The following is a 17,350-nucleotide window of genomic DNA, read 5'->3' on the forward strand; positions in this document are numbered from 1 at the left end:
TCTCAACCATACAGCCTCACATGCAGCAAAACAAGCTGCCTTGTACTCTGCTTCGGTAGAAGACAATGCCACTGTTGGTTGCTTCTTACTAATCCAAGAGAAAATTCCTGAACCCAAAGAGAAACAATAACCAGAAACTGACTTCCTGGAATCAATGTCTCCTGCCCAATTTGAGTCACAGTTCCCCACAAGAGAAGTTCCGAAACTGTATGTGATACCATAGTCAAGAGTTTTCTTCAAGTATCTGAGTACCCGCATCCCAGCCTTCCAATGACTCTCATGAGGCTTGTTTGAGAACCTACTCAAAACACCAACAGCAAAACTGATATCTGCTCTGGTGTTACACAAGTAGATCAGACTGCCGACCAACCTCCTATATCTCCCAATGTCTGCTAGTGCTGATGTATCCTCGATGGATAACTTTGCATTCACCTCCATAGGTGTAGCTATCTCCTTGCACTCGGTCATGCCAAATGCCTTCAAGATCTCCCATGCATACTTCTTCTGAGAGATGAAGATCTTTCCTGGCTCTTGCCAGACTTCAATCCCCAAACAATAGTGCAGCAAGCCCAAGTCTGTCATTTCAAACTCAGAATTCAAAGCCTTTCGAGTTTGGTTGATCATATCTTCATAGTCACCTGTAATAAGAAGGTCGTCCATATATAGGACAATCACTACAGACTTTTTACCATCCCTATAAACATACAAGTTAGCATCTGAGGCACATCTTTTGAAGTTTAGGTTTAAAAAGAACCTATCTATCTGCTGGTACCATGCTCTGGAGGCTTATTTCAGCCCATACAATGCCTTCTTCAGTTTACACACTTTGTTCTCAGAATGGGGGGCCTCAAACCCTGGTGGCTGAGCCACGTACACCTCCTCCTTGAGGTCACCATTTAAGAACGCTGACTTAACATCCATTTGGTACACTGGCCACTTCTTGTGGGCAGCCACTGCAAGTACCGTGCGAATAGTGGTCATTCTGGCAGTTGGGGCAAATGACTCTTGAAAATCAAATCCTTCAACTTGTAAAAATCCTTGGGCAACCAGTCTAGTTTGTACTTTTCTAAGGTACCATCAGCCTTGTACTTTACCTTCCAGATCCACTTGGTGCCAATAACCTTCCGCTTTGCTGGTCGATCCACTAGCTCCCAAGTGTCATTCTTCATTATGCTGTCATACTCCGCCTGCATAGCAACCTTCCATGATGGATCTGCAAGTGCTTCTTCTAAGTCAGTTGGCTCCTTTACTTCTCTCATAATCTCAACCATCAAGGCCATATTGACTATGTGAGCAGAAGCCCTCCTTTGCTCCTCTATTCTCTGAGACCTCCTTGGTCCGTCTGCCTTCTCCTCAACAGATGCAGGCATAGGATTATTGTGGTCATAGAGCTGCTTCACCCAGTGCGGCAATGGCTTTTCCGGTGGGGTGATGTCAGGTTGGTGAACTTTTTCCTCATCATCTGAAGATGATGCTTCCTCCTCCTTAAGGATAGGGATAGCTCTCGGGACAGGTTCATAGTGGACTACTTCTTCGCTTGATGATAAAGTGGAAGAACTTGTCTTCTCCTCCTCCACTGTATGCGGCTCCTCCTTGAACACCACATCACGACTCGCGATGATCTTGTTTGCCTCTTGGTCATATAACTTGTAAGCCTTCTGCTCATCACTATAACCCAAGAAGATACATTTTCTGCTTTTTGGTTGTAACTTGTTTCTCTTCTCATCTGGAACATGTGCATAACATTCACATCCAAAAATTCTGAAATGTGAAACAGATGGTTTCTTACCAGTGTAAGCCTCATGAGGTGTTTTTCCCTTGAGAGCCTTTGTATAGCTCCGATTTAGAATGTAGACTGCAGTATTAACAGCTTCAGCCCAAAAATGGTTAGGCAATCCCTTGCCCTTTAGCATGCATCTTGCCATCTCCACAATGGTGCGATTCCTGCATTCCACAACACCGTTCTGCTGAGGTGTGTGAGGCGTCGTCAATTGACGCTTGATCCCTTTGCTCTTGCTAAAGCCTTCAAACTCCTTTGAGTTGAACTCACCACCACCATCTGTTCTAAATTTCTTCACACTTTTCCCTGTTTCATTCTCAACAAGTATTAGCCATTCTTTAAACTTACCAAAAGCTTGAGCCTTATCACGAAGGAAGTACACCCACATCTTCCTACTGTAGTCGTCGACAATCAACATAAAATAAGAAGATCCCCCCAAGGCCTGTGTAGGCATCTTACCACACAAGTCAGCATACACCAACTCTAGAGGAGCCTGTGCTCTATTCTTGCTTTCTTATGGAAATGCCTTTCTTTGTTGCTTGCCCATCATATAAGCTTCACATGGTTCCTTCAATTCAGTTATTGTAGGTAGGTGAGCAACCATACCTTGCTTTTGCATCTCCTTCAATACTGCAAATCCGATGTGTCCAAACCTTTCATGCCAAAGCTTACTTGTGCACACTCCAGCGGTGGCTGTAAGAGCACTTAGCTCATACAGGTTGTTCCTTCTTTCTCCTTTGCCAACAATTGTGCCAGCACTATCAATAATTTCTGCACCTGTCTTCTTGAACCTCACTTCATGACCAAGATCAGTTATGGCAGCAACTGATAAGAGATTTCTCCTGATTTCGGGAACATACAACACATTTGAAAGCTTTTTGACTTCACCATTTGCAGCAACAAAAGAAATAGTACCTATGCTCGCAGCAGGGCATTTAGCATCATTTCCAACCGTCATAGTGATGGATTCTTGTAGAGGCTGCATAGAACTATATAGACCTTTCTTGTTGGTCATGTGACGGGAGGCCCCACTATCCAACACCCAAGAGTCAGTGGTAGATTCTTCTTGCACCGAGGAGCACACTTCCTCAATGGTCGCCATGAATAATTCCAACTCTGCTTCAGCCGTATTGGCTATCTCTTTCCCTTTACTTTTAAGGGTACCATTCTTTTCATCTACCTTCTTGACACGACAATCTGCAATTGCATGTCCTTTCTTCTTACAGTAGAAGCACTCTCCTTGAAACTTCTTCTTGCCACCCTTCTTCTTTTTGTCACCATCATTTTTTGTGGAGGAAACACCTTTGCCTTTTGCATTGGCAGAGAATGCAGCATCTCCATTGTTGCTTCCTTCTCGGGCTTTTAGCCTCAACTCCTCCTCCATTAATAATGCACAAAACTCCTCAAAAGTCAAAGCTTGAGGTCTCACCTGAGTATTAAGGGCAGTTACTAGTCCATCAAACTTTTGTGGACAAATCCGAAGACACCTCCGAGCTAGCTCTTCGCTAGTCTTTTGTATCCCAGCACCAGCCATCTGGTCGCGCAGATTCTTAATCCGAGTGATGAATGCTTCAACCGTCTCTCCTTCAGCAAACTTCTCCACTGCTAGTTGATTCTCCAAGTTTTGAATCCTTGTTTGGTTTCGTGTTTCATACTGACTCCTTAGTACATTCCAAGCCTCTGACGCTTTGGTTGTATGCTGAATCAGAGTCAAAACACTGTCAGAATAGCTTGTAACTAAGGCACACAATGCATATGCATTCCTTCGTTTCCAAGCTCGTAGAAGATCTGCATTCGGAGGAATCATCACACTAGGATTTGATGGGTCGGGGGTAGGCTGTGGTTCTGCGTCAGTCCCCAGCACAGTCTCCAGAAGCTCATAAGAATCAAGGATAGTTGTAATTTTGAACTTCCACAAGGTGTAGTTTGTACCATCTAACTTGCCTTCGCTGAAGGTTGGTGGACGAATCCTCAGTGTTTGAATAGCCGTTACAGCAGCACCACCTCCTGCACCGCTTCCTGATGCGCCAGAACTACTTCCCGAAGTTGACATCGTTTCTCTTTGCTGTTGAAGCCTTTGCCTCTTGCACGCTCTCCGATCTCTAGAGCCCCCTCGGCTCTGATACCATGTAAAATATTACACGGCGCAGCGAACAGAATCTGAGAAAGAGATAGAGAGTACACAACAGATAAGAGGAGAATCAGTAAATTCTTTAACTTCAAACAACTGATACAAAGATGGCTCTGTCCACCCGTGCGCTTCCACTGAGTGAAGCTTAGATGGCGATCTAGACAGAAGATAGGTGAAGAGCTTAAGGCTAGCTGGAACAACAACTCTGACTGGGTGAAAGATAAGTGTGTGATGGCTACGAAGGGGTTTAGCTTTTATAGCCTGCGAAGGTCGTTAGGTCGGCCTGCTGACGGACCTACCATATGAGCCTCCACTAGTCGGCCAGGGAATATTCCAGGGAATATTCCCTTTACCATCGGGCCGGGGTCGCTGCCCCCGGACCCCCGCCAGGGGGGCCGCTGGCCCCCCTGGGACCCCCCAGCCAGGGGCCGCTTCCGCGGCCCGCACACCCCACAATAGGGGCCCCTTTTAACTCCCTTACCATGGAACTCAATGCAATGTGCCTCGAGTTGCTACCAGCTTAACCACTCTGTCTAACCCAAAGATTAGACCCACAACAGTCACCTTTTTGCCATCCGGTCACATAGACCTCATCTGATATACAAGTCAGGACTCAACCAATGTCCGGGCTCACATTTGGCTTCTGCTCATAATGGGGGCCTTACAACTTTGAGCACCATGGATCATTGGTAGCACCTAATGAGGGTGGGGCATTGATCATATCTAACAACTTGAAGAATGCACATTTCTTCATCTTAGCATACAACTTATGTGACCTCATTGTCTCAAGGACAATCCGAAGTTGGGGTTCATGATCTTCTTCCTGTTTAGAATAGACTAAAGTGTCTCAAAGAAGACGAGCATGAAGTCATCAAGATATGGCCTAAAGATATCCTACATTAACTTGTTGAAGGTGGCAAGCGCATTTGTAAGCCCGAATGACATAACTAAAAACTCAAAGTGCCCATATCTTGTGTTGAAGGCTATCTTTGGGATATCTTCTTCCTTGATCCTTATCTGATAGTAACCAGACCTGATATCAATCTTGGAGAATATTTTTGCACCCTGAAGATGATCAAGAAGCTCATCTATTCTAGGAATAGGGTACTTGTTCTTGACAGTTGATTGATTCAACCCTCTGTAATCAATACATAGTCGAACTGTTCCATCTTTCTTTTTCTGGAACAGTACTGGAGCTCCCCATGGTGAACTGCTAGGATGGATGTAGCCTTGATCTAGCAGTTGCTTGAGTTGTTCCTTTAGCTCAATTGCTTCCGGGATGGACATTCTATAAGGTCTCTTTGCAATTGGCGCAGCTCCTGGTACTAGCTTGATCTCATGATCCACTTCTCTTTGAGACAGGAGTTCTGTTAACTCTTCAGGAAATACGTTCGCGTATTCCTTTAGCCATGAAGATCCTTCACTAGACTCCTGCTTCTGATCTAACTTATTGAGCTTAATCAAATAGACATGTAGTCCCTTTCTGACTCCCTTTATAATCTAAGATGCTTTGGCTAGTTGAATTTTTGGCTTTCCAGCCTCACCTTGAGTTGTGACCAATTCCCCTTCAGAGTTCTGAAAGGAAATTTGGCCCTTTCCACAATGAATGTGGGCATCATTAGGTTTAAGCCAATCCATTCCGAGTAGACACTCATGGATACCTAAGCTCATGACTTTGAATTGGACCAAAGTCACCTTTTCTCCCAGAAAGAATTCCACCTTAGCAGTTTGCCTGGTACAAGTGACTTCACGACCATTTGCTAATTCCACGAGCAAGGTAGGTGCTTCTACTATGCATGTGTACTACCAGAATCAATCAAGATATTGGAACCTTTACCTTGATAGTCCGAATCACCGAAAACTAGCAATTTGCCCCTTCCTTGTGAAGAGCGGCATGGACTGTCGCCCTTTCAAACTCCTGGCGATGTCCTCCTCCAAGCTTGGGACATTGCCTCTTGAAATGACTGGGCTCATTGCAGTGGAAACATCAGAAGTTTTTTTCATTGCTTTGAGTAGGGACAAAGTTGTTGACATTATTAGTCTTTGCTTTCTTTCTTTGTTCCCGATTCTGTACTTGAACTCTCTTTATTTGAGGCCTAAATGCTCTTCTGTTTGGGTCATTATAAGACCAAGTTTTGTTACCTCTTGGCCTAGCTTGCACCTCTTGAATTATAGACGTAGCTCAAATGAGTACATCCTGTAGATCTGATGGGCACATAGATTCGAGACGGGTATTCACTGGTGGGTTTAAACCAGCACAAAATTTTGACACTTGTTGTGTCATGTCCATTTGTGGCACATACTTAAGAAGTGAGACAAATTTAGAGTAGTATGCGTCAAGAGTGAGTCTCAACTATTTTAGCTCGTATAACATTCATTTTTTGCGTGCGATATGCAGGTGGTAAGTATCTTCCTTGCATGGCTTTCTTTAGATTCTCCCAGGTAACAAATCCTTCCACAATCCCTTGATCTCTACACCATTGCTTCCATCAAAGCATGGCTTCGCCAATGAGCTTCAGCTTGGCGAGCATAGCCTGGTTGGCAGGTGCAGTACCGACTGCTTCAAAGTAATCCTCCATAGACTCTATCCAAATTTTAGCATCCGCTTGGACGGATCTGCCTTTCCTGTCAAATTCAGGTGGCTTAATCTGCTTGAGAAGAATCTTCTTCTCCTAGATTACGGCAGTACTTGATGTAGGAGGCGAATTGGGAATCTGTACATGGGGTGGTGCCTGAATAAAGGTTTCTTAACGTTAATACTTGTTAATCATTACGATTTATATTTCATCTCCATTTGAGCTATCAACCAAGCAATCTAACCACTTAACTTCTTATCACTTCTCATTGACAAAACATACATTGATAAAAAGAAGTCTTATTGCATTGATATGGCATAGCCCTTTGGAGTACAATATTTCGAGAGGTGATAGAGCAACTGTTTATATTTAGTTTGGGGAAAATAATGTTGTATTACATTTATCTATGGGAACTGGATAATAGTATGGTTTCGGGTCACGGATCTTCAGAAATTGCTAAGTCATCGGAAGATCAGGGTATCCTTTTCTTTGGAATCCATTCTTCTCATAGCACCTCAACACTTTGATCCTGTCGGTAGGGATTACACGAGTCACTTCCTCATATATATATGAGTTTAGCTCAATCCTCCGACCTCGGATATGTAAAGTTGAGTTTATGTGATCCTCCACAAAAATGAACAGTTTCACGATCTTCAGGTCTTCCAACCACTTGATCCTCTTTAAGTTGGTTTGAAGGTATGCAAACTTGTGGGCAGCTATATAGTAGATTCGTGAGGCACCCGCCCATCTTCTTTCCACATGCAATGGCGATGGATTATAGATACGCTCTAGGATGTTCATCATCTCAACCCTTTGTTGATAATCCGGGGAATGCATCGCAGCCGTAAACATGACTCTCAACACTAAGAAACTGTTCCATGCTTCATAATTCTGCAAGACAGCATCCAAAGTAAGGAAATGTTCAGAACACAACATTTGCTTTACTTCTTTTTATTAAGATTTCTTAAGAAAAATCCTTTGTTGGTTCGCTCTGATACCAACTATAACGTGTCCACCTATTATCTTTAGGACACGTCTTAGCAGTCCATCGGAAAGGATGTCTAGAAAGCTCCGCCCGACACTCCCATGGAATGTCACGGGGTTTGTGATCTAGGTTTTTCCGCATCTGCCACCTAGCGGAAGTATTCTGGCCGTTCCCACTTAGGACCGACCTGAATCAGGGTTTTTCCCTAATGGTCATTTCCTAAACGGCAACTAGCGTCGAACCTGAGCGAGCTACTTTACGCAGAAACACCAAGTCCGAAGAGGACTCACGCTGCACTTGGTTCAAGGACAATGGGAAATGAGAGGGATGCAAAGCTCAACCTCTCTGCCATAAGGCATAGTCCCATTCCATTCCCCTAAAACAATGTAAATTGGGATTATTATAACTTAGAATCTAGGTCAGCGCCCTTGCTGTTTGTGTCCTTTGAATGATCTTCTTGATGTCCACCCTGATTGAGAAAAGTTCCCGGCCAACCGGGACCACCCATTCGTAGGACGGACCCATGGCCACATCCACCGCACTTTCCTCAGGTTGTTTTAGCTATCTAATTACCTATCACATTTAGTTGGATATGCATCAAACAGCTTCCTTAATTAGTCCGTTAGGCATTGGTTCCTTCACGTAATCATAGCACTTGACATAGAAAAGCAATGCCAAACAAGTTCCTTTTCAATAGCTTATCATTTTTATCTTTGGAATACATTTATAACATCCATCCCATAGGCTTATCCATAATCCGCCCAAAGGCTATCTAGCGATCCACAGGGATTACTAAACTGAGATTCCGCCCGTAGACTAGTATGCGGGTCCTGAGATCCAATCTCGAGTCACGTTGGCCTCTTGTGCAGGGCTTGGAAGGCAAGGGATTTACGGCCAGAGCCCCCCTGCAACCCAAGCATCCTCTTGCTCCAAGTAGTGCTCAACGGAGAGACCTCTCATGGTGGGTTCGGTCCACCTTCTTGGCGCAATTAACAACGCCCTTGATTAGGGTCAGGCAGGTTGTCGGGGGTAACTGAAGCTGCCTCTCCCTTCATGCCTTCAACCTGAAGCATTAGATATATTTTCATCCTTTAATCCTTTGAACAAACAAAGCAAAACAGTGCTCTTTAAACAGTTACAAGCACAATCATTTCCGTTCATCGTTATTTTTGGCCAACTGCTAAGGACTGAATTCTTCTTTCCAAATGCATCTAGCACTCGATCCGGGATCAATTGCAACTTGGCAAGATTCCCAAGGGTTTGTTTGTTAACCCTAAATCCTTGGGTTAGGGCCATACCCTATTAACCAAACTTAATCAATATGTTAAGTTCAATTAACAGTAAGTATGTTGCTCCAAATTATTGATTTGGTCCTTTGCTTCCAAGCAAATATCTAATCCCCTTGTCTTGGTCATTTTTCCCAAGAAAGGTGCTATGTTAGGATGACTACTCATCTTCGGCCTTTTCGTCTTTGACGTAGATTTATGATCTTGGCCGTCTCCTTTGCACGCGAAACTTCCTTTGTGATTTGGCTTCCTTGATTAATTTCTCCATCTTTTGGAACCGGCTTTAGAAGGCCTTAAAGGCTGCCTCCACAAAGTAGGGAATGGATTTAAAAGACTTGAGAGGGAAGGCTTTTAAAAGGAGACTAGGGTTATAAGGACCAATTGGTAAGGCTCATGGAAGTCCAAGGAAGGTAGTTTTTAAATGGGCTTTGTGAAATGCTAAAAGGGGGAAAAAGGTTTGATTTCCGGGATAAGTCGAACTTTAAGGGGACTTGGGTGGAAATTTCAAGAAGAAGGGACTAAGGTGGAAATTTCAAGGAGAAAGGGGACTTGGGTGGGAATTTCACGGAAAGGGGGTTAGGTAGAAATTTGCAAGGGAATGGATGTAAAAATCCCGGGGTGAGACTCCCTTTGTGTAAGAACACAAGGGGGGGAAAGGAGGTGTAAAAAACCGCTTGTGAAGGGGTTAAATCCCAGGGTGAGGGTCATAAAAACCCGCTTTGTAAAGGTAATAGGAAAGGGCACGGAAGGGGGGCTTTGGATCCCGGGGAAAAAGGGGTTATATAAACCTTCTAGAGGAAGGCTTAAGAAAGCCACAGGAAGGGGGCTTATATCTTCCCCTTAGAAGCTTCTCAAGAAGCTTCTGAGAAGCTTCTGTGGGCGTGGCCACTCCACGTGGAGGAAAGAGGAAGGCGGCACTTGGCGGATGGTTGGCAGCGGCGACGCCTTTCTTCCATGCGCCTGATCGCTTTCACTCGTGATGATGCTCTCCACTCTCTCTCTCTCGACACGATCTGCAGTGTATGCTCCTCCACGGCTCCATCTCAGATTGGCAGCATCACGGCTCCTAGCTCTCCTCAACTGTAGCGTGATGGCCTTCTTTTTTTTCCTCTTTTCTCACCCCCCCCCCACAGGGGGTCTCTATAGGGTGAAGGGAGGAGGACCTCCCCCCCACCACGCGGCCATTTGCATGGCATTCACCCCCCCATGGCATCCAGCGTGGTGCTTAGTCATCTCACCTCTCTCTCCCTCTCCTCTAGCATGACCGTCGGCTGGGGGAGGAAGGAGGGAATAATTTTTTAAAAAATTACCATTTATTGCAATATTATCCTCATGATCTCCTCCCAAGAGGAGGTTCATACGAGGATGTGCGGGTTTGTTTAAACCCTTGGTCTCGTTTCTGCCAATGAAGATTAGGATACGTCGAGTAAAAGGTCACACTATTTGTATATTCAATGTCGGCATCGTCATTGCGCGAGACTCATGAGTACGTAATATTTTTCAGTAGGAAATATTGCAAGGCTAGTCCTTTGAAAAATCTATGCACTCACTCAACTCCTAGGTGTAATCCATTTCCATCTTCACTAAGATAACCATCCCTTTTACCCTTTATATTGACATCCCTCCTAAGAACTTGTTCCCTCCATTTTCTAGAGTTATCATAATCGAGAAGCAATGTAGCATACCTAGTGCTTGAAGAGTAAACCCAAAGTGATATGGTAAGGCTCTTGATACGTGTTTTGGCCAAATTTTGTGGTAAAAATCCGATTTGTAAAAAACCCGGATCATTAGCCCTCCCCTTAGGCTAGAGGCATTCATGCCTCTAGCTTGCTAATGATGGTCCAATAGAGCAGGGAGGACTGCACCCCCTCATTGGTGGCTCTTCATCAAATGACTGCTCTAAAGTTTTCCTATTTCTTTGAAAATAAGGCTTGAGTCACCATTCATTTACCCTTGCCTTGTGAACTCTCCCATCCATGTTACCTAGCTTATAGTTTCCATTTGGATATCTTCTTATGACTATGAATGACCCTTCCCACTTGAACACAAGTTTAGCATCCTTTTTGTTATCAAAGAAATTATCATAGCATAGCACAAGTTATCCTTCCCTTATGTGTTTGCTAGCCAGCTTCTTATTAAATGTCTTTCTCCTCTCTTCAGCCTGCATGGAATAGTGTTGGACTGCTGCTTCTCTATCTAACTCTAGCCTCTCTAGATCCAAGATCCTTTCCTCTAACTCCTTATCTTGATTCTTCTCTCGACCGGCTACTAAAACACGTAAGCTGGCAAGTTCCACCTCTATAGGAAGCAAAGCCTCTTGGCTATAGAAGAGGTGAAATGGAGTATAGCCAAGTGAGGTTTTGAATGAAGTCCTATAGGTCCAAAGAGCTGCACTCAATTTTTTATCCCAGTGCTTGGGGTGCATGTGTACTTGCTTGGTAATTATCTTACAAACTAGCCCATTCACTTTTTCGACCAAACCATTACACTGTGGGTAGTAGGGAGTAGAATGCATGTGCTTGATTTTTAGCCTTTCCATTATCTCCCCTACTAGGTTGGCCCTAAAACCAAGACCCTGGTCAAAGATAATTTCCAAAGGTGTGCCAAACCTGCAATAAATGTTTTCAAATACAAATTTTCCCACTTCTTGGATGGTGATCCTACTAGTTGCTGAAGCCTCTGCCCACCTCGTCATGTAGTCCACACCCATTATGATGTATTCCTTGCCAGACTAAGTTTGTGGGAGTGGCCCTATTGCATCAATCCCCCATTTCTCAAATGGGCCATATGTAGTTATGGGATTTTGTTCCTCATGCACTAGCTTCCTTGGTCCGGCCTTTTGGCAATCATCACAAGTGCGGTACCAATGTTGCACATCTCGATGTAGACTAGGCCACACAAGACTGGCCTGGAGAATCTTCCTGCTAGTTATTTCTTGAGCAAATTGTTTGTCACAAACCCCCTCATGGAAGCTCTTAATCACACCCATAATCTCCTTTGTTGTTGGCACCCTTCTAAGCACTGAATCCTTTCCTTTTCAATACAACACATCATTTATCAAGTGGTATTTAGTGGCCTTAGTAGCCAGCCACCTTTTCTCACTCTTACTCATATGTCTAGGTGCCTCACCATGCTCAAAAAAATAAAGCACATCTTGTAGTTGAAACTTACCCTGAAATAAGGGAAGCTTTACTGCAAGGATGCCCACCATTACCTCTTTCAATTTTTAAGCTGCTAGAGCATCTGCGTCACCATTTGTGTGCCTTGGCACAAAATAGATTTGGGCTTTTTGTAGCTTCTCTCATTTTCACTACTAAGTTATTATTTTTACAAGTCTTGATTCCTTTCATTGCTTAACAATTAGCATAGAATCCCCAAAAATATTAAGTCGAGTGACACCATGTGAGAGACACCACCTCAAACCTAAAAGAAAGGCTTGATATTCAGCCTCATTGTTAGAATGGACATCCTCCAAGTTGATACCTTCTCCATAAAGTTTTTCACCTTCGGGATTGAACAACACTATTCCTGTTGCCGCTCTATGTTTAATATGCTTGTAGGCCCCATCGAAGTAGAGGGCATGGGCATTCTCCACCCATGGCGGGTCCTCAAGAGGAGGTGTCTCCTCTTTTACCTTTCCCTTCTCTTTTTCCTTCTTTTGATGGCATCTATGGGTCAACAAATCAGCTAGGCAAGCTTAAGTGGAATCTTCCACCTTGAAGGTGTAATCAAGCTCTTGGATTTGTATCATCCACTTAGCGATTCTGGCTTAAACATCCATGTGTTGTAAGGCATAGGGAAAATGCTCTTCTTTTGTGATCAATGTGAACGGCCTAGGGAGAAGATAAGGACGAAACTTTCTTATAGCAAACATTAGAGACAAAACCATCACCTCCACCATCTTGTATCCTCGTTTTGATGATGTCATTACTCTTCTAGAAAAGTAAATCGGAGAAAAAAAGGTTGTAGGCATAGTTCCTTGATGTAAATCCTAGTAGGTCCTATGTAAGTAACTCTTCAAATTGTCGTTCGTCGCGACTTTAGCAAGGAAAGACAAGGGTTATTGCAATCCTTATAGTTGCAATGAATCGCATGTTTATATGTATTGTGATGTCTTGCAACTATTTACATCTTTAGAACAAGTTTAGCATTCTAGGAAAGGATCGTCCTTGTCGCAAGACAAGTAGATCAATTTTGCCTAAATCACTTGTAATATTATAACCGTTAGGGATTCGTATAGGCATAACTAGTCGATACGATAAACGCCTCAGGTACTAGCTAGGGCTTGGCACATCAGAAATGTAGCCTAGTATCGTACTCGGATGCCAAGTCGAAACCCTCAAACCCAAAGGACCTACCCACATTAACGGAATGTTTGGGTTAATTGGACGCCCATGCAAACAATGATCTAGGGTTCTACCCTAAGGATCGACCGACTTAATGTTTAAAAACTCAGATTGAGTTTGGAAGCCCTAGGACCGAACGTGGTAGGCCTAGTACAAATGGGGTTGGATTGGGTAAGAAGACACCCTAAACCATGCATCTTGTCTAAATAAAATTCCTTGACCAAGAAACACCGTTCAATGGGTGAAATGATCCCGTGAGATAGATGCGACACTTATACAACAAGTTGCAACGTCGCATGGCCTTGTGGTTTAATCACAAGATAGATTTGCCATTCCTTGGAATGAGGTTGGCAGGTTCTAGCGCAAGTCTTACTTGCAAGAGGATGAGTAGACATCCTGTTACATCACCTTCCTTGGGCTGATTTGCCAAGTTAAGGGAAGTTATATATTGCTTGGTAAGCAAAGGATCAATCAAGTTAGAGCGACGTGGTTGCCAGGATTCAATGTCTTAATTTAACAAACCTAAGGTGTTGGTTAATTTGGGTTGATAGGGTATGACCCTAACCCAAGGATAAAAGGGTAAAAAAACAAACCCTTGGGGATCTTGCCAAGTCGCAATTGATCCCGGATTGAATGTTGGATGTATTCGGAGAAAAGGATTCACTCCTTAGCAGTTGGCCAAATAAACGACCACTGGATTGATTGTGTTTGTAACAATTTAGGAGCACTGTTTGCATTGTTTGCTCAAGGAACTAAAGATCGAAAGATAATGAATGCTTCAGGTTGAAGGCCTGAAGGGAGAGGCAGCATTAGTTACCCCCGACTATCTGCCTGACCCTAACTAAGGGGGTTGTTAGCCGCTCTAGAAACGTGGACCGAATCCACTGTGAGAGGTCTCTCTGTTGGGCACTACTTGGAGCAAGAGGATGCTTGGGTGCCAGGAGGGGCTCTGGCCGTCAATCCCTTGTCTTTCGGGCCCTGCATAAGAGGCCAACATCACTGGGGATTGGATCTCAAGACTCGCATACTAGTCTACGGGCGAAATCATGGATTAGTAATCCCTGTGGATTGCTGGATAGCCTTCGGGCGGATTATGGATTGCCTTCGAGCGGATTATGGATTAGCCTACGGGCTAGATTATATGGATGTATTCCAAAGATAATAAGATAACCTGTTGAAAATGAACTTTTTTGACACTGTTTTTCTATGTCAAGTGCTAAGATTACATGAAGGAACCGGTGTCTAATTGGCTAATTAAGGAAGCTATTTTATGTGTGTCCAACTAAATGTGGTAGGTAATTAGACAAATAAAGCAAACCTGAGGAAAGTGCGGTGGATGTGGGCATGGGTCCATCCTACGGATGGGTGGTACCGGTTGGCCAGGAACTTTTCTCAAGCAAAACGGACAGCAATGAACTTTTCTCAAAGGAAATTAATAGCAGGCAACGTTGACCTAGAGTTCAAGTTACTAGAATCCCGATTTATGCTATTTTAGGGGGAATGGAATGGGACTATATCTTATGGGCAGAGAGGTCAGCTTTGCATCCCTCTCGTTTTCCATTATCCTTGAACCAAGTGCAGCATGAATCCGCTTCGACCCTGGCATTTCTGCGTAAAGTAGTTTGCCTGGGATTCGAGGCTAGATACTCTCTAGGAACTTGACCATTAGGGAAACCCTAATTCAGGTCGGTCCTAAGTGGGGAAGTGGGAATGGTCAGAATACTTCCACTATGTGGCAAACTCGGGAAGACTTGGATCGCAAACCCCGTAACATTCCAAGGGAGTGTCGGGTAAAGCTTTCTAGACCCTCTTTTCGATGGGCTGCTAAGACGTGTCCTGAAAGCGAACAGGTGCACACGTTACATAAGGGTAGAATAAATAAATTCACAGATGCATTAATCTCAGCAAAACGACGAGAGCCCAATAAGCCCCTTATAATATTTTGAAACATGAGCTTTGTGCTAACTATTATGTGCACGGTTTGCCTAGCAAGTGGACGGATAGGTCCGTACAAATCTCTATGGTTCATGGGATACACTTAGAGAAGAATGAATATGTGTACATTAAAAGAGATGTTATAATCCAAAATAGGGAGTATTATGGGATCAGGGGACAATAAGATCTCTCTCAACCTCTCAGCTCTAAAATAGAAGACTAATATTTGCTGAAAATGTATCTTTCTACTAATGTACACATCCACCCGAATGTTTTGGACCGATTGAAAGTTATAGAAAGTAGGAGTAGTCATTTATGCATTAACTAAAAATTTCCACCACAAACTTTCATGAAGCATGTTGTTGAAACTCTCGCCTCTTAGATCCCACCATTCGAGAGATGCGAAGGATTTTCTCACCAATAGCGTAGCTTTGGTGTGACCATCATCAGCCTTGTAAAGTTCATAGGCTTTGATAGCTACCTTCTAAATTACTTTGAGTCTTCTTGCTAGTAGTAGTTGAAGCGCATCACCATATGTAGCCTTTCGCCAATACCGCATACCATTGATATGTAATTCCCCCTCTAAAAACTTGTTAATCCCCAAATTTGAAAGTGCCTTCAAAGGACGAGGCTCCTTAGGGAGTATCTTTACACTAGACACCAAGCACTCAACACAATGCCTTTATCTAGAGACTTGATGAGAGCAAGATTTCTCTTTAAGCAAAGAAGGGTGTGTGTAATTAACTTGCTTTACCCGCATACATGCCATTCGTCGATAAACATTCTTCTTCTCTCGAGCTTCTTTTGGAGACCATAGTGGTACTCTTGAGAAATGAAGCCCTTGAATAGGGTTTGATGAAGATTCCTCCTTAGTGATTCCTTGACAAACACTCTTTGAAGAAGGGCACAACTCCTTAGATGTTACTCCCTTCATAGAAATTGTAGATCATAGCTTGAGAAGTCCTCAGTGGGGGCACAAAAAATGAGGGTTGAAATTATGGATGAGTTGCCTCTTACCCATCCAACCTCCAATCCTCACTAAGAGAAATAAAGAGGGGCACCACCTAGCCAAAGGGAGAATGGGCTAGGACATCCCTTTTCTTAAAGAGAATCAAAAGAACCAAGATATAACTGCAAAAGAGAGGATATATGTACTAGACACCATATTATAACATGAGAGAGAGAGAGATGAGAGGAGAGGGAGACAAGAGGAGAAGAGGTAAAGAAAGCTTGCCACTATGTATTCATGGAATGAGAAGATGAGAAGAGAGCGAGACAAGAGGAGAAGGCGTAGAGGAAGCTTTCCATTAGGAGAGGAGGTAGAGGAAGCTTGCCATCATGCTACATAATAAAAGAACTCACTCATAACTTACCTCAAAGAGATGGACTAGCATGAGGGTATTCTAGAGTGCTCTCATGTGCTTGTCATTCTCATTCTCATTGTCATTGTCATTCACTCTATCCTTCTCTACATCTCCATATGCTCCTTATATAGCCTCCATGAGAGATTAAATTAAGCTAATCTTCTTGATTAACATAATCCTAGATGATGGTGTCTGGCATCTTTGAAAATATGGAGAATAGTGGATAGGACAAGTCCCCACCTTGGTCATCATGCAAGAAGCCAAGGGTGGTGGTAGACAAAATAGAGAAAGGGAGCTAGATTACAAGAGGTGGGTACCCAAAGCACATTATTTAAATATATTTACAAGAAGGAACTGTTTTGTACTTCATACATCTCTAAAGTGTGAATATAAATAACCTCTTTTTCTACATTGTTTTTAGCATTAATTGCTATAGAAATTTCAGCCACTATATCAACATCAACCAGCCTTGGAAACAACCCTGAAATACCTTCATTTGTAGCCATCGAACCATATGTCTTTAGCTCTTTTTCAACCCATGCTACATATTTCTTTTTAGCCGTGCACATGGCTAAAATATTCTTAAAACTACCAAGACTACATGCTGTCCATTCTTGCAATCCAGACACAAGCACAGATTCCCCCTTTCTTGGAGGCATAATTATCTTCCTAGAGGCACTCCTGTAGCATCCACTTACATCACTACTATCTAGAAACCCTTATCACTGCTATCTAAAAACCCTTAAACTCTCATGAATTAGGTGGCATGGGATTATCTTATAGCTTATCCTGATTGTGGAGATGATTCACACAAATAGTGAGAAACTATACCGCATTTGGATTGTCTTTACTCCAAACTCGAGCATATGAAGAACCATCATCTAAGGCTTTTGTTTCTAGCCTTGATTATGAAATATAAGGCTGCCCCAAAATCACTAGATAACTAC

This window comes from Lygodium microphyllum, chromosome 12 (assembly GCF_053477565.2).
Source record: "Lygodium microphyllum isolate KBCC chromosome 12, Lygodium_microphyllum_v1.1.10, whole genome shotgun sequence".
NCBI lineage: Eukaryota > Viridiplantae > Streptophyta > Polypodiopsida > Schizaeales > Lygodiaceae > Lygodium > Lygodium microphyllum.